Source organism: Cydia splendana, chromosome 27, assembly GCF_910591565.1.
Source record: "Cydia splendana chromosome 27, ilCydSple1.2, whole genome shotgun sequence".
NCBI classification, from domain to species: domain Eukaryota; kingdom Metazoa; phylum Arthropoda; class Insecta; order Lepidoptera; family Tortricidae; genus Cydia; species Cydia splendana.
The window spans coordinates 6,115,006-6,138,616 of record NC_085986.1 but is presented as its reverse complement, the minus strand read 5'-3'; the positions used below and the strand labels follow the sequence as shown (position 1 = coordinate 6,138,616).

At 35.7% G+C, this 23,611-nt stretch overlaps 1 protein-coding gene and 1 long non-coding RNA gene across 2 annotated transcripts in view; one reads left to right on the top strand and one right to left on the bottom strand.

Annotated features, from left to right (window-relative positions):
* Positions 1-23,611, bottom strand: part of LOC134803825 (uncharacterized) — a 347,292-nt gene that overhangs the window by 298,891 nt on the left and 24,790 nt on the right. The window lies entirely within an intron of this gene.
* Positions 10,474-23,611, top strand: part of LOC134803701 (fibroin heavy chain-like) — an 86,780-nt gene continuing 73,642 nt past the window's right edge. Inside the window, exon 1 of the mRNA XM_063776496.1 lies at positions 10,474-10,611. The gene's annotated coding sequence lies outside the window, so the exon portion shown is untranslated. The remainder of the gene's footprint in view (positions 10,612-23,611) is intronic.

The window sequence follows — 23,611 nt, the reverse complement described above, 5'->3', positions numbered from 1 at the left end:
TGCATAGATGGTGCCATCATAGCTTGGCCCTTTTTCTATGAGATTTGGCTTAAAGGGCTGGCATCTAGGGCATAAAATTCCATTAAACAAACAAAAAATTTACACAATTCTAGGGATTGACAGGGCAAGCTATACTGGCGCCATCTGCTAAATACTTCAACCGGCCAACCCCATTGCGAGGAGGAGAGTAGAGAAGAACATCCGGACAGACGAAAGTATTTTGGCCCAAGTTGAAACGGAGACATTCGCTAACGCTCGGTCAGAAAATGTTAGACCTATAGTAATAATGGTTATACTACTAATCGCTACTTGTTTACTTCTAAAACACAGATCAATCGAAAATCCCCAATTCTGTGGGGTTTTCTCAAATCCTTCACATTGTCAGATATTAAACAATGAGTCAGTCTGACATCATGAATGATAGTTTGTATGCTAATATATACATTAGCGTCGCTATGGCAACGCCTCCGTGACAGGCGGGTGACATTTAGAAAATACATTATTACGGGGTATTGGGGTATTAGATAAAGTTATTAATTATTAGCTAGGTTTTAGGTAGGTACTAAGAGTACCTACCTATTAGGTACTAAGAGTACCTACCTATTAGGTACTAAGAGTACCTACCTATTATTACTAGCCTCTGCTCGTGATTTCATCTGCGTTGAATGATGATGATTGATAAAACCGGCCAAGTGCTAGTCGGACTCGCCTACCGAGGGTTCCGTACTTTTTAGTAAGTATTTGTTGTTATAGCGGCAACAGAAATACATCATCTGTGAAAATTTCAACTGCCTAGCTACATAGCTATGAGATACAGCCTGGTGAAAGACAGACGGACAGTGGAGTCTTAGTAATAGGGTCCCGTTTTTACCCTTTGGGTACGGAACCCTAAAAACTGATGGCGCTTGTCACATGTTTTACAATACGGTGTGTAAAAACCCGCTATTTAAATTCATTTTACGGTGGTACACAGTACATACGCGCGCATTGGCTTCTTTTTGTTCGTAAAGACAAAACGGTGGCGGACTAGCATGATATCATGCGTATATTATAATCAGTGATCGGGGATTTGGTTGCAATGCCGCGGGATCTAGTAGATTTTTTTTGTATGGATACGGGAGTAAGCCCGTAATGTGGATTGAATTTTTCACAAAATGCTATCTAAATATTTTTTAAATACAATTACCTAGGTACTATAAAAACATTTTATAAGAAAAAAAAAGCATTATTTGTGACATTATCTATGAAAAGGGACCTTATTGTCGATGGCGCTTACGCTATTATTAACGATGCTCCGTTATAAATACAATGCTGCGCGACGCTGTGCGACGTAAGCGCCATCGACAACGAGGTCCCTTTTCATGGATAATGCCCCATTTACTCCTAGTGGCAACCAAATCCCAGATCACAGATCATAATGTTTAAATAACAATATCTGGGTGACCGAGCTTTGCTCGGAAAACATATGAAAACTCAAAAATGCGCGTTTTCTTAGATATAAGACCTAGCTAAATCGATTTAGATTTAGAGCCGTTTCCCAGATCCCCGAAATATATATATAAGTAAATAAATAAATATACAAGAATTGCTCGTTTAGAGGTATAAGATTGTTTCTTCATATATAACTCTTTCATATTAGTGCGATAGAGACAGCGTTTCGTTTTATTTCCCTGCGAATGATTATCATCTTGTCTACTTTGGCTAGGGCCCCAGTGCCGATCATGCTAGAGGTCCAGGATGCGAGCGAAATGTATGGTACCCGCAATTTATGTGTAACCTTTTAGGAACAGGCTCATCATAATGGGACCATTAAAATGTCTGAGAAAACCTATAAATATTGCTATGCGACGGATAATAATTAGGTTGGATATTCTATAATCTATTTATACTTATAAAGGTCACTAGATAAGTTTTGCAATAGACAAATATGAAACACAGAGAAGATTATCACATATACTTTTTAAAGCTATTTTTCCATAGACAAACTTTCTTTTTCAATTCAATTCAATTCAATTCAATTTAATTTATTTATTTCAGACCATGTCCATTAGTGTTAGTATACATTCCCTTAATATTTTTAAATCTACTTATTAAAAATAGATTTATCTTTGTATGAAATGAAGATCACTACACCTTATAAAACATTTTTTTATTTAAGTTAGTTTATTTAAAACATTTTTTAAATCTACTTATTAAAAAATAGATTTATCTTTGTATGAAATGAAAATCAGTACACCTTATAAAACAAAGTCCCCCGCCGCGTCTGTCTGTTTGTATATTTGTTCGCGATAAACTCGAAACTACAGAACGGATTTTCATGCGGGTTTTACCTATCAATAGGGTAATTAATTATCGAGGAAGGATTAAGGTATAAAATTAGTGAAGGTTCCACCCGTGCTAAGCCGGGCCGGGTCGCTAGCAATGTATTTTTTTTTCGGACCATGATCCATAGGTGTGTTAGTAAAATGCATCTTAATAGCATAAAATATTTGTTAGTCGTCGTGGGATAGATCCCAAGCCGACATTTTCAAAGTTTAAATCTATTTTTTTATTAATAGCGTGTTAAAATTTATATTAAAATAAAAAATATTAGAGAAGTTTTACAACTTCTCTCCCAAGGTCTTCATGAGGTAACTATACACCATCATCATCATATCAGCCTTTTATCGCCCGCTGCTGAGCATAGGCCTCTCTTCGAGTACACCACTTATCCCGGTCCCGAGCCAATCTCATCCAGAAGTGACCAGCAGTCTTCCGAATGTCGTCCACCCAACGAACGAACACACACACACACACACACACACACACAGATATAGTCAGAAAGGAAAAGCTTCGCTTCTTCTATATACTCTACCGACATTATGGAAGACTGTGCTGTATACCGACATTAGGTGTTAGATGCGATGAAAGAGCGTGTAGACGGTCTTACCTGATAGACGATCTTCTCCCAATTGACCTTAACATAAATCCATAAAACATAGCAAAATCTTTCTTGCCGGTCTCATATTGGGATACCCACCTCCAATTGAGGGGGGATTTAAAGATTTAAATCTTCTCGAGGCAGAGGTGTAAGATTGGAGCCGGTGTAGCTTCATAACGCTTGACGTTCATAAGCGCATTGTAATATGCCTACTTGAATAATAAACTATATTTATCTTCAACTACTTATCTACATCGTTATCAAATACCTAACACGAACCGAGTTAAGCGTTTCGATTTAGTAGTTAAATCATTGATTTTATTTCCACCTGTTGCCAATAAAACGGGTACTCTTTGCAGGAATCTTTGGCATTAAAATGGCGTATGAACCCGGATCTGTGTGGGCGGACGGCATAGCGACTAAATGACATAGTTGATGCCGCGGCTCTGCTTGCACCTTTCACAAATCAGCCTACACGATTCCCTTACAAAACCCTGTGGTCAACAGAAGAGGTCATAATAGGGAGTATTACTGCAATGTTCTGCCGCCAGAGTATAGCACTAATTTGTTTAGTAAACCATAGAGTAACTTAAACATACTAGGCCTTAGCCTAAGCGCGCACCACAATTTTAGTTTTTGCGACACGATTTTAGAATCGCGCTGTAATATATCGCAGAAAATTCACTGCGCGCACTGCGATGAAAAAGTCGCGGGTTGTTCATTCTCAACATGGATGTCGTACCAGTCGTTTGTCATGAAACGTTGTCTTTAATATGTGATCGCTGTATGACTTTGAGTATTTATACCACAAAGGTGATCTCCTATTTCCATAATTAAATGGTCAACATCTAGCGTCTTCAGCAGCAGGTTCCGACATGTTGACGCTTGGAGAGCGATATGCCGACTGAGGTCCGGGTGCGATTTTATTATCGCAGTGCGCGCGGGGCCATACAACTCCGTATGCCGCAATTCACTTTGCGACAATCGCGTCGCGAGCAGTCGCGGAAAAATGTGACAAATCACAATTTTAAAATCGCTGCGATTTTTTTTGTCGCATATGCGCGCACTGCCATATAAACACATACGTTACATTTCTGCGACTAAATTATCGCGCGACAAAAAGTCGTGGTGCGCGCTTGGCCTTAAACAGTTTTTTGACAAGTTTTCACTATGACAGTGATGCATCAAGGCGGTTTGTTTACAGGTGGCCTACCGCGATACGCGAAACTCGAAATTTCTTTATCTGCCTCTCTATCGATCAAATAGGCAAGGGTGATAGAGAGGCAGAAACCGAACTTTCGATTGTCTTGTTTCACGGTAGGCCATGTGATTGGCCTAGTGACGCTCTCTGCGCAGAGTTGTGCGTACGAGCAAAGACATATGTAACTTCGTATAAGACGAATAAAGTCTAAGGAAAAAACGTGCCTCGGAATTCAAGTAAAAGTCATTCTCGAATAGATGCCGCACACACCTTTAGCCTATCCTCGGCTAGATGGCGTGACGACACCGTTTCATATTTAACAATTTTAACACATAGATATCAGTGAATGAACATGGATCAAAATGATATAAAAATAATAAAATCATTTATCCATATATATATATACATTTTTTGATAACTTTATACGTTTTCATTTTGAGTTTTAGTCGTGTGTCGATAGATGGCAGTAAATTTAGTGACTACAAAATTTACAATGACAGGACCCCTCTATACTATCTATTCTTTTTGGTACGAGTAATATTCCCTATTGTTCGGACCCGTCTCGGTTGCTCCAAGCAATTATTAATTTCTTAGTCAAAAGTTGTTGAAAACTTTCAACCCAATTTTCATCTTGAGTTTCAAGAGTTAAGGGCCACTTGCGCCAGCCAGGGCTAGCCATAGGGGTTAACCGGTAAAAGACCAATACAATTTAACCCTGTGTGAACGGTTAACTCTAAAGAAGAGCTGGTCGCCTAGCGGTAATGTAGGTAGCGGTGTGACTTTCAATCCGGAGGTCGCTGGTTTAAACCCCGGCTCGTACCAATGAGTTTTCGGAACTTATTTACGAAATATCACAAATGATATATCAAAGATATTAACCAGTTGCTTTTCGGTGAAGGAAAACATCGTGAGGAAAACGGACTAATCCCAATAAGGTCTAGTTTCCTCTCTGGGTTGGAAGGTGAGATGGCAGTCGCTGTCATAACTAGTGCCTACGTCAATTCTTGGGACTAGTTGTCAAGCGGACCCCAGGCTCCCATGAGCCGTGGCAAAACGCTGGGATAACATGAGGAAGAAGTTGACGGTTAAATCCGAGTTAGTGGCTTACTCTGGATAGTGCAAGTGGCCACACGAAAGCGGACGACCTATCCATGCCTTTCCATACAAACGCCGTCCCAAATTAATTTTCCTTTCTGGATATTAACATTATTGAAAATATCTTGACACAATTTGATGAATTTTGATCAATTAGGTATCCTCCGGATTTGAAACCGCACTCCATAGCACTCGGTTACATGTACTACTTATATATTTTATTATCGATACCTATTACGTCTACAGTTCAAATGTTCGACCGTATCCTAGTATGATTACTTACACTTAATATATTAATTAAAAGTCAATTAGGGTCAATTAATTGAAGAAATTAAGTGATTCCGGAATCATGATCCGGAATCAAAATCAATCATTTAACCTGTCGTCTACCAAGCTGTCAAAAAAAGCACCCCTCTATCTAACCTGGCCGGAGATCTCCGTCAATTATTTTGCACCCCGTATTTATCACGGCCGGAGATCTCCGGCCATTTTAACCCCAGTCTAAAGCAGTATTTTTAAATGAAATTAATGCTGCTTTTCACCTGCCAATTATCTCGGGTGCAAAAAACAATGGTCGTAACAAATACGGGGTCTCAGGCGCGTGTGGGGAGCCTTAGAGGATATAACCAAACGGAGACGCCATGTCTATAATTTTCGGTACTAAATAGTCTGCCGTTTTTTGCGGGGGAGGGGCACATCAAATGTATACGTAACGTCAAAATAGCCATGTCAGATAAACGTCAGTCCATACATGTGCTGGTTGACCATTGGCCGCCTATTTTCGTCAGAGGGGAACGACTGTTAATGACCACTCCGTTTGGTTATATTCTCTAAGTGGAGAGTACGTCACGAGGGTAACGAAGAATGGGCCGGAGATCTCCGGCCTGGATAGGTTAACATTGAAAAGCATCGACACAATAGCTCGGTCATCTAACTATTATCAGTTAGATAGAGTCAGACCAAGCTAATTCGGCAGTGATTTTGATAACACACAATGTGCAAGTATTATTTATAAGATTATATTGAGTTTTATAATACATGTACTTAAGTTTTATTGTATACTTTATAATTTTACTATATATCATTGTCTTTTTATGTCCCAATTAAGTATTTTATGTCGCAAAAAACGTATATTTCGACACTCTCAAGGGAATCGAAATTAGGGTAATCCCGTTTACCTAGAAATATGAAATTTGGCAAATAATATCGTCTTACACCACAAGTACAGGGAAGAATCTGAAAACAATAAATTCGAAAAAAAATAAAATTAAAAATAGTAAAATTTGTACGAAACCCTCGGTGGGCGAATCCGACTCGCACGTGTCCGGATTTATATGCTTTTTACCGGTCTAAAATACGAAATGCATGAATCAATATATGAGACTGACCGACAACATTTGACGGCAGGTGTCAAGGCTATCGATAAGCTAGACGTGATCTTTCTCACAACTCTAGAGTTCGTCTATGCCAACATTGGGAATTAAAAAAAACCGTTTCACAGACATTTCTTCACCAAAAAAACGGTCAAGTGCGAGTCGGACTCGCGTTTCAAGGGTTCCGTACATTACCCAATTTTTAACAATGTATTTTTTTATGTGGAACGTGAATGAATTGTCTTTAAAACCCGTAGGGGTCACATCTAAAACTAAGTAATTAAGTCCGACTCACGCTTGACTGCATATTCTAATAAGTTTTCCTGTCATCTATAGGGAAAGAACTATTTTGTGTATTTTTTTCAAAACTTTTAGACCTAGTAGTTTCGGAGATAAAGAGGGGGCATGGTCGGACAGACAGACAGACAAACGCACGAGTGATCCTATAAGGGTTCCGTTTTTTCCCTTTGAGGTACGTAACCCTAAAAATCATAACTTTTGACACTGACGGATCGGTATCGTATCGGTGTGACATCTTATAAGCATTGTCCGAATTGGGCCGTTAGTGACCCAATGCGGGATACTTCACATACAACCTTTGAACTTCGTAAATGTATGCAACATTCCACACGATGTTTTCATTTACCTAACTTTACCTAAATCCTTGTAAGAAATGTAAGATAATGTTCAAACCCCGGCTCGTACCAATGAGTTTTTCGAAACTTATGTACGAAATATCATTTGATATTTACCAGTTACTTTTCGGTGAAGGAAAACATCGTGAGGAAACCGGACTAATCCCAATAAGGCCTATACCCTCTGGGTTGGAAGGTCAGATGGCAGTCGCTTTCGTAAAAACTAGTGCTGACGCCAATTACTGGGATTAGTTGCCAAGCGGATCCCATCAGGCTCCTACGAACCGTGGCAAAATGCCGGGACAACGCAAGGAAGATGATGATGATGATAATGATGATTAAATGTAAAATATAATGTAGGTTACCTAGAGATGTAGAGATGGGTAGTGAGTAAATACTCATGGGTAAATACCGAGTAAATACTCAGTATTTACTCAATATACCCGTATTTACTCGTTTATACCCAAATTGGTGGGTATAAACTATTTAGAGTGCTGAAAGGGGCATATAAATTTGAATATAGGTGTATTTTGTAACCCGCTACTGGATTAAGTACTCAAAATTGTAAGAAATGTATTTTTAAGCGGGGCACTCCATACATGTAACTAATTGTCACACAAAAAAATTTCAGAAACCACCAATGTGTTGCAAATTATTAAATGGGTCTTTAAAAATAACTGGAATGTTTCTAAGAACATTTTTGGATAACTTAAATATTTTTGGAAAAAAACCGTTTCGAAAGGCCAAAATAATGTTTATCTCTCTATAACTTTAGAACCAAAGTTCAGAAAAAATATGAAAACATATCGGGAGATTAGCCGTATAAAAGTGTACAAAAAACAATATTTTGAACATCATCGATTGAGCCATTTTTGAGTTTTCTTTAAAAAACCCTTAATAAAAGGTCGTAAGTGCCGCGTAAACACGCACTTTTGCGCGACATGCAGTTATCTAGAACATCGATTAAATTTAAGTACCATATTTTTAAAGTAAATACCTTCTTATTTAAAACAAAATTGTTAACTATGCATTATCACAATTTGCCTCTCACTAATAATTACCTTTTTTTCCTAAATTAAGCGTCCTATATGCTTTTTATTTTATAGATATTGTTAATACACGTTAGCACTCTTCAATAAAAAACAATTTTTTTCTTAAATCTCACTTTTTGAATATTTTATAGGCAATCGTTTTTACCCACCTAAATGAGTAAATACGGGTATTTATCGGGTGCTTTGAGTAAATACCGAGTAAATACTCAGTATTTACTCACCCCTACCCATCTCTATGTAGGTACCTAGAGTAAAACTTGCTTAAGAAAATTCTGTATTCACGCTAAAAATGCGTCTAAAACGGGAAAGTGTATTAACCGTGAAAAGTACAGATGTAGTGCATCGTATTTTATCGGAAACGTTCGTATTTGTCATGCTGCTTCAGTCAACCTCAGTACTTTTTGTACCGAGACTGACTGAAATAGCAAGACACGTTTGTACGTTCCCGTGAAAAACGAAGGAAAATAATTATACACTACATCTGATACTTAAAGGGGCCCACTGATTAACAGTCAGCCGGACGGTATCGGCCTGTCAGTTGTTCGGAACTGTCAAAATTTTGTTCTAACTGACAGGCCGATACCGTCCGGCGGACTGTTAATCAGTGGGCCCCTTAAAGGGACCAGTGAAAATAAGCGTACGCAAGAAATCGTTATAAGAGGAAAGGGGAAGGCCGTTTCTCCTTCGGTCGTGTTTCAATTTATCGTCACTCGTTGCGATATTCCTACTTTTCGCACTTGTATCGTAATATACTATTACAGCATTTTCAGGCTACCCTATTGGAGCAAGCATTTCTTCTTCTAACCTGAAAAGATACCGGTTCAAGAAACTCGGTACAGTTTTTGAAATAACCCCATCAAATCTATTATAATAGTTAGATAATCGGCAATTCTTCAAGAAAAATAAAAAAATACAGGGTGGCTAAAAATAACTGCATTCTCGTTGCCAGGGAGGTTTTCGGAACATACTGAGCTACATTTACTATGGGACCCACCCCGAAATCGCGATAAAAAATTTGGCTGTTTCATACATTTTGGCTGGTCCATTTTCTATGGGAGGGTAAATTTTTTTTTCGCGATTTCGGGTTTGGTCCCATAGTAAACGTTGCTTAATATAATCCCAACCTCCCTGGCAACAGGAATGCAGTTATTTTTTATATGAAAAAAATAATAGTTCAGTCATTTTCTTAGCCACCCTATTCTGCCCTCTTAAGCTAAAAAACCGTATTTGCATTCAGTTTTCATACAAATTGACTGCAAATACGGCTTTTTAGCTTAGGAGGGCAGTATTGGATCAAGGACGCAAGATCACTAAAAGCCGCAAGCTTGTTTGAAGCGTTAGGCCTATTTTTCTTCTAACCCGAGAATATACCGGTACAAGAAACTCGGTACAGTTTTTCAAATAACTACCGGTAATTGCAAGAAACTAGGCTGGACTCAGTTTTTCAATAACCCATCAAATCTATAAATAATTAGATAATCCGCAATTCTTTCCGAAAAATAAAAATGATATAAAAAAGCTGGTTAAGTGCGAGTCGGATTTTTTATTTGGAACGTGATGAAATGTCTTTAACAACCCTTAGGGATCGGATCAAAAACTAATTAAGTCACGCTTGACTACACATTTCTAATAAGTTTTCGTGTCATCTATAGGTAAAGAACCATTTTGTGTATTTTTTTCAAAATTGTAGACCCAGTAGTTTCGGAGATAAAGGGGGGGATGGTCGGACAGACAGACGCACGAGTGATCCTATGAGGGTTCCGTTTTTTCCTTTTGAGGTACGGAAGCCTAAAAAAATAGTTCAGTAATTTTTTTAGTCACCCTAATGGACCAAGGACGCAATTAAGCTCACTAAAAGCCGCAAGCTTGTTTGAAGCGTTAGGCCTATTCTTCTTCTAACCCGAGAATATACCGGTACAGTTTTTCAAATAACTACCGGTAATTGCAAGAAACTAGGCTGGACTCAGTTTTTCAAATAACCCATCAAGAACTATATTGAAGTATTATTTCTTAAAGCGATTCCCATCAAATTATAAATAATTAGACCGCAATTCTTCCAGATTTTTTTTTTAAATAGTTCAGTCATTTTCTTAGCCACCCCTAAGACCAAGTTGGACCCCCTATTGGCCCAAGGACGCGAGGTCACTAAAAGCCGCTAGCTATATAAAAGCGTCACAGCCGCGACAGAAGGCTGTTCAAACGCGACACAACAACGAAACGACGTGCGTGAAAAAAAAAACTTTTTTTTTAAATACGGACGCATCCTTATTTCATATTCAGTGCGGTGTGGTGATTCGCTGAGTGTGGACGTGTTTTTTTGAACTTTTTTTTACATGTAAGTACTTACTGAAGTTAATGTGTGATTTTTTATTATTTTTGAAGTGAATTTTTTGGTGTTTTTTTTTTGGAAGCCCGTTTATGTCTTTAGTACTGTAGGATTCAGTTTGGTAAAAATAGAGAGCGTTAGTACGAAATAAAAAAATATGTTTTGTTGCAAAATTAAAATATTATTAATTTTAAATTATAAATCAATAAACAAGTAGTAGTAGTAGTAATCAATTTATTGTACACAACACAGGTTTACATAATATTTAAAGAAATAAAGGTACAAAGGCGAACTTATCCCTGTAAGGGATCTCTTCCAGCTAACCTTCGAGTAGATGAGGGGAGAATTCAAATAACAAGAATAATAAAACTATTTTAAAATATTAGTTATTTATAGTCATATTTTTGTAATATATACCTACTTAATATACTAATACTTAATAACGTTAAAAAAATAGTCTAAAGAAACTTGACTAAAGTTACAAGGTTTTAACGCATCTCGTCCGCAGTTCGATTCCCGACAAGTGTAATTTGAGTAATTAACGTGAAAAGTTTCCTTGAAAAATTCAACAGGTATTTTTTTTATATTGAACTATTTCTGCCTAGGTACAGTAGGTACTTAACAAAGACTACTCATAGAAAATATATTCAAATTAAAAACATTTATAATTTTCACAACATAACTATTATTAATGATTATAATTATAATATATGAACCTTGACGTTTTATTCGCCCATCGAGACCATGGGCATTGTGAAACATCGAGGTATAGGTATATATTTATTCTTCTTTAACTAAAGTGAACTTTATCCACTATAAGAAGGTATATAGCAGTGTTGGCCGAAAGTTAATGCGAATTGAAAATGTTAGCCATTAACCATTATAAATTGAACCTTAAACCGTAATCGTCCGTTACGGTTTAAGGTTCAATTTATAATGGTTAATGGCTAACATTTTCAATTCGCATTAACTTTCGGCCAACACTGGATATAGTATGTACAGTTGGCAGCAGAAGTTGCTAAGCGGGTGAGGTGTTCAAAATTACCTTGACACCCTCTTATTCTCTTAACAATAATGTCCCGTCAAGATCATTTTGAACACCTCGCCCGCTTAGCAATTTCTGCTGCTGACTGTACCTCGTCTTGTAAAAAAAATGTTTTTAAAATTTTCATGCAATAAAGGTAAGGTAAGGTGGGATCAGACTATCACCGGGGCAAGACAAACAAATGTATGGAATCCTCATACTGTTTGACTTGCCCCGAATAAAATAAACTATGTTCTTACCCCACCTTATCTAAAAAAATTGTTAAATGCACATACCGTAAACTCGGGTTACTTTGACCCAATGGAGGGTAACTTTGACCCACATGAAAACCTCATTTAAAAGGGTATTAAAAACATAAAAACGTCAAAGGTTAGCTAAAACCAACCTCATGGCATATTTCCATAAATATAGTCCAATAATATAACCTGGACCGAGTAAATATCAATGGCCAAAGTTACCCTCCAGGGCTAAAGTAACCCGACTTTAAGTTAGGTAAAAATATGTGTGTCCTTAAAAGTAATTTATTAAATGACTAAGATAAAATGCAGTAAACGGTACCAATTTGTAAATGCAGTTATATAAAGGATGTTGCAAACGATTTCCATTTTAACACCTCGACGCGATGTGTTTTACGTCCAACATACAAATTGTGCTTATGAATGAATTATTGGACATTTTTTATCTGGCACTATACCAATTTGGCAGTGGGGTTTGGTAAGGTGTTGGGATTATTGTAAATAAAAGTCCAGATGCAGTATAAATAATATGAATCTATATTAACACTACTCAAAAACTAAACTAACAAAAAATACTAATATACATAAAATATAACTTACTTAAGTCATACATTGACATTATCAGATACCGTAACTATGTTGATAAAACATTAGTTAGATTCAGGTCAAAAAATATTTTCGGCAATATTACAAACTCGTCCGAAATTGGCAATATTTCCGAAAAACTTAAACTAATCAGATATGTGCATTTTCGTATGGATATGCAAATCGCATGCAATAGTGTATTATGCTTATTTTACACGCGTTGCTAAACAGCGGTTATTGTTTGAGTTGAGACCACACTGGAGTATGTGAAATCGATTTTATGCCACATGTAACTTATGTGACACGGGTCGCACCTGGATGCTGACGAACTAATGAACTTTTAAATAAGTTATTATATTTTGGATACACTGTCGGCCCGATTCGAGTTTCAAGACCAAAAAAAGTAAGAAAATGTTGCCAATGCAATAATTTGTTTGTAAAATAGTAAATTCCTGTTGATAAATAATCACGCTAAGATATTTTTATTTATTAGTAAGTTTACTCCTACTATTTAAAAAAGTACTTTTATTTACTTAAATACAAGACGCGCTAGTAAAAAGTGGCAACATTTTCTTACTTTTTTTGGTCTTGAATTACGTTTTGGAGTTTAGAAACAATATGGATAAGATATGTCAGTGTCAAATGTGAAATTTCTTCAAACAAAAACGTCACTTTTGACACTGACACATCTAATCCGTATCGTTTCTAGACCTATTAATTGACATATCTTAAAGTTCGAATCGGGCAGTGTGTAAGATACACAGATCCAGCCCCAAACTAAGCAAAACTTGTACTATGGGTACTAGGCGACGCGACGATATACATAATACATATAGATACATAGGTAATATCCATAACTCAGTGACATTCGTGATATTATGCCACATGTAGGGGAGACCGAGGTGAGTAGTGACAGAGGAGAGTTGTGACATTGTCGATTTTTTGGAATCTAATAACTGTTAGTGAGCTCGCAACAGTGTGCGTTTGTTAGCTCGTAACTTGAACTAACAAACTCGCGCTATTGCGACCTAATTTTTAGTTAATAGATTCCAAAAAGTCGACAATGTCACAACTCTCCTCTGTCACAACTCACCTCGGTCTCCCCTAACTTATATGACACGGGTCGCAACTGGATGCTGATCAACTAATGAACTTTTAAATGAATAATATAATTATAACTATTTTGGATACAATTTTACACAGATCGAAAACTAAGCAAACGGCGCGATTCGGGAAATGAATTAGAGATTAACTAGATAAGATATGGTAAAGATATGTGACGTTCCACGGCAAAAGGTACCTTATGGCGGTTGGCGCTTACGCTATTATTAACGCCGCTCCAATATTATCGCGGCGCTATGCGATTCTAATTCATTTTCCGAATCGCAGCGCCAGCCGCCATAAGGTACCTTTTGCTGTGGAACGTCACATATCTTTACTATTTCATATCTAGTGAATCTCTAATTCATTTCCCGAATCGAGCCGAAAGCTTGTACTATGGGTACTGGGTGACGATATACATACTTACATATCAACTCGGGAACAAATATTCGTGATATACACACAAATAAATGCGCTGGCCTGGATTCGAACCAGGGACTTCCTGACTTCCTCCTTTGCAGGCCCTTCCTCCTTAGCCCCTAGCCTAGCCGTTTAACTTAGGAACAACTTTAAAATCAGTTTTTGTTATTTTTTTCACCCTTGGGGCTTTGCGAGGTGAACATTTTAGCTATACTAAAAAACTTTTACTACTGAATTAACCCCAAAACCACGCAAAAAAAACCAATGTTCTATACTTAGGGGCTGTCCATAAATTACGTCATCGATTTTTGACGATTTTGGAGCCCCCCCCCCCCCCCCCCCCCTATAATCATCCAAAAACCATGCTTCAAATTACCCCATTTCCTCCTACTTCATGCTACCATTTGCTACCGTCATCCGATGTCCAGACCCCCCCCCCCTAATTTGAAATGACGTAATTTATGAATAGCCCCTTAAGTCAAATTATATGAAAATTTATTACCGCGAAAGTTCAAAGTTTTGCCACGGTTAGCGTTGTCTATGCACTTTGAAGAGAATTACTGGTCAAAAACTGTCTTGTGTGTTGTTGTTGTTATTTGTACAAGATATTGATAATTTTTCGAAGAACTTAATATCATAAACTATGTTAAATATTTATGTATTTAAATAATATATCAATAGATAAGTCTTTAACGATTTTGATAGCATACGCAGTGCAAGTGTTATTCATACGTCATAATTTCATAGAAGTATGACGTTTAAAATAACACTTGCACTGCGCTGCGCGTGCTATCAAAATCGTCGCAGACTTATCTTGGTCTAACTCTAAAGGATGACTCAGACTAGACCGTACCGGGGCCGGGCGGAGCTTCGTGATCACCGATCAGCCGTCATAGGAAATGGCATGTCGGACGCCTCGGCCCGGGCCCGGTCCGGTCTAGCGTGAGTCATCCTTAATTGCGTTCATAAATTTCAAATTCTGATCCAAAAATATTCGTAAGACTAACTAGTGAGCTAGTGACAAGTATTAAATATCAGTGTTGGCCGAAAGTTAATGCGAATTGAAAATGTTGGCCATTAACCATTATAAATTGAACCCTAAACCGTAACGGACGATTACAGTTTACGGTTCAATTTATAATGGTTATTGGCCAGCATTTTCAATTTGGATTAACTTTCGGACAACACTGTTAAATATACTTACCTATTTAGTTAAAACCAACATTTTTTTTCCTCCCGTTATCCCGGCATTTTGCCACGGCTCATGGGAGCCTGGGGTCCGCTTGACAACTAATCCCGAGAATTGGCGTAGGCACTCGTTCTTACGAAAGCGACTGCCATCTGACCTTCCAACCCAGAGGGTAAACTAATAGGCCTTATTGGAATTCCAACCAACCAATCAACCAACCAACCACCAAATAAAACCAACTGAATTCCTAAATAGGCAGAGTATGAGTAAATATTAGTATTGCAGATGCGTTCAGTTTCACGTGACTGGCTAATGACCATCGTAAAATTATTGACGGTTAAATGTCCACTCATAGATAGGTACTTGCAATCGGTACACTCTGTATTATCTTTGGGCGTTTTCAGAAATAAATACTTATTGAAAACCTGTTTCTTTCACATTTGGACGTTCTTGGGCTCATTCTACTCAGAATCGACAGCATTCTCCATCCCACCATTAAAAAAAGATGTCCAAAAATGTCCATTCCATTACGTCATGTTTTAGTATGAAAAAACTTTTCACTTGTATGTGCGTGACGTAGTGGAATGTACAATTTTCATACAAATTTTTGGGACATTTTATTTTATCATCAGAATTGAATATGCTAGTGATTCTGAGTTGAAAGAACCCAAAAACACCGGGATCTGTGAGAATTGGGTTTTCGATATTTATTTCTGAAAACGCCCCTTTAGGTATTTAAATAAAAGTAAACAAATAATTTGTACATTTTCGGGTAGTTATAACATTTATTGGTTAACCGACCAAATACAAAACCGCCTGGATCTGTCACTGAACGACCTGACTTTAACCTACATTATTTGATCATGTAATGTTTTCATCTACCCTCAACTGGCTTGAGGAGCCATTTGAGGGTAGATTTTGTTTAAATACCTAAAGATACAGCTAAATATAAAACATGTAAACAAGCTTAAAAAGTAACTTCTTTATACCACATCGGTGGCAAACAAGCATACCCGCCTGATGGTAAGAAGTCACCGTAGCATATGGACAACCACTCCAGAGGTGATACATGCGCGTTGCCGACCTTTTAAAAACCTGTACACTACTTTTATGAAGAACCCCGTAGGTCCTGTAAAAAAATATGTACCTCCATACCGTAAATGTACTTTAAAAATAGTTTTTAAATTTGGAAAAAAGCAAGTGGAGTCACACATGAAGGCAATAATACTTTATAATACTATTAAATATATAAATTTATTAATTCATTTTTATTAAATAAAAAAAATATATTGTCTTCAAGATATTTAATTAAGTATTTAAATTAAATGACAGTAAACCTTAAGGTGTATGTGAAGTCCCCAATCCGCATTGGGCTAGCGTGGGGACTTATAGCCCAAGCCCTCTCGCGCATGAGAGGAGGCCTGTGCCCAGCAGTGGGACGTATATAGGCTGAAATGATGATGATGATGATGATGATGAAACCTTAATGGAAATAAATGGAAATGAATGCGGATCTGTACGCCCGCTCCGGTGTGTGAGCGAGGCAGCGCTATGCACTTATAGAGTGTTATCCCACTCGCACACCGCAGTAGTGTGTTGATCCGCATCCTAACTGTCAAATTTGACACACTTCATTCATTAATTGCACTTAAATTGAAAACTTTAGGCTTAAATAAATTGGGGTTTGTACATTTAGGCGCGTCGTACACTAGGATAACAAATCTAAGATCGGCCCGATTCGAACTTTAAGATACCTCAGTTAATAGATCTAGAAACAATATGGATTAGATATGACAGTGTCAAATGCGACGTTTCTTCAAACAAAAACGTCATTTTTGACACAGACGCATCTAATCCATATCGTTTCTAAATCTATTAAGGGGCTATTTATAAATTACGTCATTTCAAATTAGGGGGGGGGGGGTTTATGGACAGCCCTTAATTGACGTATTTTAAAGTTCAAATCGGAGAGGATGTTTTATGTGAACTTAAATAAATAATAAAATAAGGGCCTGTATAAACCAGATGCATATGCAACACGGCTCCCTGCGTGGAGACGCGTGGGCTCGTAAAGTTGATTATATTTTGTGTTAGCTTTACATGGTTTTACAATATTAGTCTAATTTATAATTACAAACTAAATTAAGGCTTAAATTTAAGGCTAATTAAGGCAAGGATTTCCCCTGTTTAAAATACACAATATGTTTCCAATTTTTTTTTTAATTTTTCCCAGGTTCTGAGTATAGAATATTATATTGTCTTTCTCAAGCTTTATATTTAATATCAATAACATATTATATGTTAATTTCGAAACCTTAATAAATTATGTAACAGAACGTCCTTACATTCCTTACATCATTCACACAGTTGCGTCCACATAAATTTCAATAACAAACATAAGTCATAAATTCAGGGTTACAGTAATAAAACTCTGATTTCAACTGGTTACCTGGTTAAGAATCGTATATTATAAAAATGAAAAAAGTTTATTGTATAAATTTAAACATACAGTACACGACCCTGTGTCCTGAGCTGGGAAACCCTGTGTTACAGGACCCAGTTTCGTTACTTATACTAGTTTCTTAATCTATATATTGGATTATTAAAGTAACTATCATAATTTTGTTTTTCAAATATTTGGTTTCCCTGTTCTTTCATTAAAATAAAAGGACGACTGACCGGATTTTGTTACAAGACCGTTTCGCATAATTGTTTTTCACATAAATTCACATAATGAGTCAGTGTCCGTCAGCCTTTACGCGCATCCGTGATGACGTCACGGCTCGATTGCGTAACGAGCTGGGATCGAATCGTGCCGATAATCGACTGGAATCGATTGTGGCAAAAAGGACAATTTGTGACACGCTCCGTTTGTTTACGGCGTAATTAGGAGTAGACATGTTGATTGTGTAAGGGTAAAAACGGGATAGAAGAGTTATTTTTAAGGACCTATTTATGAGTAAATGTTAAGTTTAAATAGGTTAAAGTATGTAAAATACGTCAATTAATAGATCTAGAAACGATATGAATCAGATATGTAAAACGGCTTGTTAGATTTGAGAAACGTTCGGCCCGATTGGAACTAAGATACGTCATCAGTCACGGCCCGATTTGAACTTTAAAATACGTCAATTAATAGATCTAGAAACGATATGGATTAGATATGTTGGTGTCAAATGTGACGTATCTTCAAACAAAAACGTCACTTTTGACACTGACACATCTAATCCATATCGTTTCTAGATCTGTTAACTGACGTATCTTAAAGTTCCAATCGGGCCGAACGTCTGTCAAATCTAACAAGCCGTTTATAATCGTCTGTCATTATCGATTACCTACCAGTTTCTGTCCTTACCGGCGAGGAATTATGATGATGATGATGATGATTGATATAATTTATCCTCTGTCCTTCCTCGGGCTTTTTATCTCCATACCAAATTTCATCTAAATCGGTTAGCGGTTTGCGTTAATAAGTAACATACAGATAGAGTATGCATTTAAAAAAATTGTAGGGATTTTGAAATGTGTGTTTGTTAGAAAAAGACAAAATTTAACAGAGGTGCTGTTTCATGAATAATCATTAAAAGAAACAAAATATTGATAGATTCGTACAAATTGCATGTCGTTCGATCATTCATGTAACTCATCCTTTAACTTTTTAAACTTTTTATATTTTAATCACCATTTTCTATTGATGGCTTCAATTTTTTCCATTCGAATTGGCTAAGCGCACTTTTTTAATTTAACGAAAAAGCTTTTTTTTGTGGTACTGCGTTAATAATTTTATTTTTGGCAATATTTCCACAGATTTTCCCCGATATTAATCAATACGGAAATATTGCCCATACAGTACAATACAAAATACTATTTATTGCACACCTCAATAAAAGAAAACAATACAAAAAAAACATAAATAATAGCAGAGGTAAACAACAGGTGTTTAATCGCCCATAGATGATTTTAATTTTAATTTAATACTAATCGTTTGCCTCTTAATCTAAAACATATGAATATGTGCTTTTCCTTATGAAACAATGTAAATCATTTGTGTTGAATGTAGATTACTTATACGACATTGCACTGTAGACTCACGCGCCTAATTATGTATTTAAGTACATATGTCATAGTAAACATGCTCCTAAAACGACATAATTATAATATAAATATGACGACGATGAAGACGAGTGCGTAAGATTCATACGATTTTAGCTACATAAAATAGTAGTCGTTTGCAGATGTTTCTGCTTGTAAAAAATTAAATACATAAAATAGTGTTTTGATATTCATTTGAAAACATGGACCGATTATAATCTTTGTTTGAAAAGTATTTTGAAAGTAATTTGCTAGACTCTATTTGGTTTCAGTTTATTATAGTATAACGAAAATTGATTATAAATTTACTAACAATACGGACAGAGAACTGATGTTTCAATTGCTAATTTTAACTTTCTACCCCAAAAATCATATCCTAAGAGAGTGAAATGGTATAAGACATTTATTAAGAAAATACTCGCAAATTGTCGGTTAATGCAGCTTATAAAAAAAAGTTTTTATTTCGGTCATGATATCCATAGTAAAGTTATAAAATAAATCACAAAAATAGTCAGTATATATAGGTAAATCACAATAAATTAAATATTTATTAATAGTTTAAATATTTTTAAATCACATATAATACGTAATATCTGAGAGACCGAGCTTTGCTCGGAAAACATATGAAAACGCAAAAATCGATTTATCGCCCCCGAAAATTCCGTTAGAGCCGTTTCCGAGATCCCCGAAATATACATAAACAGGAAATTGCTCGCTTAAAGGTATTCGATTTAAAGAGGGGTTATATGCGGGCGAAGACACGGGCAAAAGCTCGTATGACACCTAAATAATGTATGTTAACAAATCGTGTATCATAATTAGCATACCAATTAACTGCTATCAGATTATGCAGTAGCTGGCAATTATAATTACTGTGAATATCTTCTATATGTCAGATTACGAAATGCTCCAAGACAGGTTTTTGTATATTTGGCTCAAGTGGTATTTGGCGCTAAACCTTTGATTTCAATTTATAGTGCATAATTATTTTCAGTCTCGGTACAAAAAGTACTGAGGTTGACTGAAGTAGCGTGGCAAATATGAAAATTTCCGAGAAAATACGAAGGAAAACAATTATACAGATACACTACATCTGTACTTCATATTTAGTCAAAAATTATTTGACATACTAAGCATATAGTATACCTGAGTTATTGTTGTTTTGAATCAGTAATGTCAATACATAAATTTCAACGAGTGAGCAAAAAAAAAACCACAGCCATTATATCAATATTGTCAACATTAACTTCATATTTTTGGGAGCTGTTTTACATAATATTTTGTAATTATGTCTATGTATAAATTAGCTAGACGTTATTTACATTCTTAGCAGATGTTTTTCCAGTTGACGCATAACTAATATTAGAATATTAAAAAAAACTGGTAAGTATTCAAATAATAAGTCTTGGATTGACTGCTATTGTTTTACTTTATAATATTTAACTACCGATAAATTATCTGTGCTTATTACTAATGAGAAAGCAATAGAATGTTAAGTTTTTTTTTCTAAATTATATTAACGTAAGAGTAAATTAGTATAAGTAACGTAAAAAGTTGCTTATTTAACTCTTGCTTCTAAATTCAAAAATTTATTTATACAAATACAAAATAGAGAATAGTTTCTTTGGTTTTAACACATGATACACAAATCATAAAAGGCTGGAATCTCCCATTAAGTATAAAGATACTTGTGCCGGGAGACTCCGCTTTTCCATTGGCAAATAGGGCACAAACCAACAAACGGTACTTAATTTAATTTATATACAATTTACAATTAATATTTACAATTTTAGATCAATTAAGTATAATTGTTTTAAAATTGTAATATTGTGGTAGCTAGGTATATTTGCCGATTTAAGGTAAACCATCAAACCACCAACAATACAATAACCTCTTTTTTTTTCTTTTTTAAATCTATAAGTATTTAATATTTATAAATATTTACATACTTGCATTGTAACACTTAAACGAGGCGCTGATATAGTTTTCAATTTCATACATAAAACGCTCTTGGAGCACATTTACCCAGTGAGGAGCAAAGAAGGTATACGGTACTTGCTTATTTATTTTGATGTATTTGATAATTACATCTATGATCAAGGATCATTGTAAATAATCCAACATAATATGTTTCCACATTGTCCTGTACTTTGTTTTATACTAGCGGCAATAAACTTAATTGCCCGTGCGAGGACCTTACTACGTTGTAATAAAGTCTAAAATTTGTCAATTAACTGTGTCGATAATAGTACATAATATCACGTAAAGCAAATGTACGAAGACGGATAAATATTTACACAGTGTTGAACAAAAGATTAGTATATAATTAATGAAAACAAAAAAACTATTGACATAACTCTTCAATCATACTCCATTCAAATAAGAATTACTTAGCTACCGAAGGTCAAAAAAATGCAGAAAATATGACCAGTTTCTAAAAATATGGATTTCTGTCGATCGTGCTATTCCGTCATCGGCATTATGTAATCGTTTTATATTAGTTTTTTTATGTTTTTGTTTCTTCGTATCATTTATTATTTAAAATATTTGGGATATGTTTTCTCAATATAAAAATGATTCCCGGAAATATTGCCAATTTGCCAAAAAAAAAAAACATTTTTGGCTAAAAAATTTGGCTGTTTCATAGAAATCAGCGGCATCACATCAGCCGGAATGTATGAAACACGCAAATTCTTTTTCGCAATTGTATGCAATATGACCTATAGAGTCACTACGTAGAGTATGAACGATGGTTTAAATTTCAATCTGTATAAAATTAAAAAACCCGTATGGTTGCCGAAAATATTGCCAATTTGCCAAAAAAACATACCTAAAAGTTCCTAGGCTACGATGACCGCTTATATATCAAAAAAATCTCAAGGAATTATGAAAATCTCGCCACATATCTGTATCCTAGATGCCATTGGAGTTCGTGAAACTCGTTTTTAAGAAGACCGGACCCTGTTCGCCTTTGCTTGCGTAAGAGTTGCGACAGGCGAATCTTCAAGTGTTGCGTCCCGTGATATTTTCTTAGCGACTGTAAAGACATACAGATTGAGATTTACAGGCATGTTCTAATTTTAATTATATGATATGACTTAGATTTAGATATTTATACAAACAAATATAGTAAATATTTATTTATTATAAGTTTAATATTATCGTATTTTAATTCCTATTCTCATTTTTACTTTACTGTTTCATGGACTTTTGCCTGAATTAAGGTGATTTATTTATTTATTTATTTGTGTCAGTCTGACTTATAAATGATTAAGTATAGAAATTTCAATGAATAATACATGTTCTCATAATATAAAATTATAATATAACATAAATAAACGAATCTAAGTACACGAATTTATGCTTATGAGTGTCAAAAGTGACATTTCTTCTACCAAAAACGTTACTTTTAACACTGACAGATCAGATCTACTTATATCTTCCAGCGGTGCACGGTGGCAGCATGGTTGTATGTTGGATTTTTGTCGCCTGTCACTATGCCTGTCACCGTACTTACATACTTGTTAGAACGTAACGTGCATGGTGACAGGCAATGAAATGCGACCGTGCTGCCGCGTCAGATCGAATTCTAATCGTATAACTAAAATTAACCTATAAATACTTATATAAGTACTTACAGGTTTTCATTAATTTGATACCCGGAACTGATGATTTATTGTACTAGTATATTAATGGAACAAATACATAAAACAGCAATTTAAACCTGCCAAATTATTCTAATACAGTGAGTCCTCCTAGTTAAAGGATGACTCACACTAGACCGGGCCATGCCCGGGATGAGGCGTCCGACATGTCATCTTATATGACAACTCATCGGTGATCACGTGGTGTTTTCCATAGAAAACGAAGCCGGCCCCGGCTCGGTCCAGCGTGAGTCATCCTTAATTTGAGGTATTACCCATTTGAATAAATTATTTAATACACATTTACTTGAAATTGTGATGTCAAATCGTACGTAAAACGTCGTATGACGTCGGAATTAAAGGTAAAAACAATGAAATTATATCGCGGTAGACCCGTTTGTGTAATTAAATATGTCAAATGCTGCCGTTAGTTATATTATTTATCATTTTTATCAACTATTCTGAATAGTGGATAGAGCATGAAGCATTCCATAGCAGCCATAGTTGTATGTGTTTTTAAGTTTAATTTGTATTATATGTAAATGCATGCTAGTTTTAAGGTATTTATCTATGGACGACTAGTTGTCTGAAAATAACGTTTTTATTTTTATTTTCTAGCGCGGTTAGACATTGTTTAATCCAAAATGCGTGTATATTTTGACAGAATGACATTAACTTTTGATTAATTGACATATTA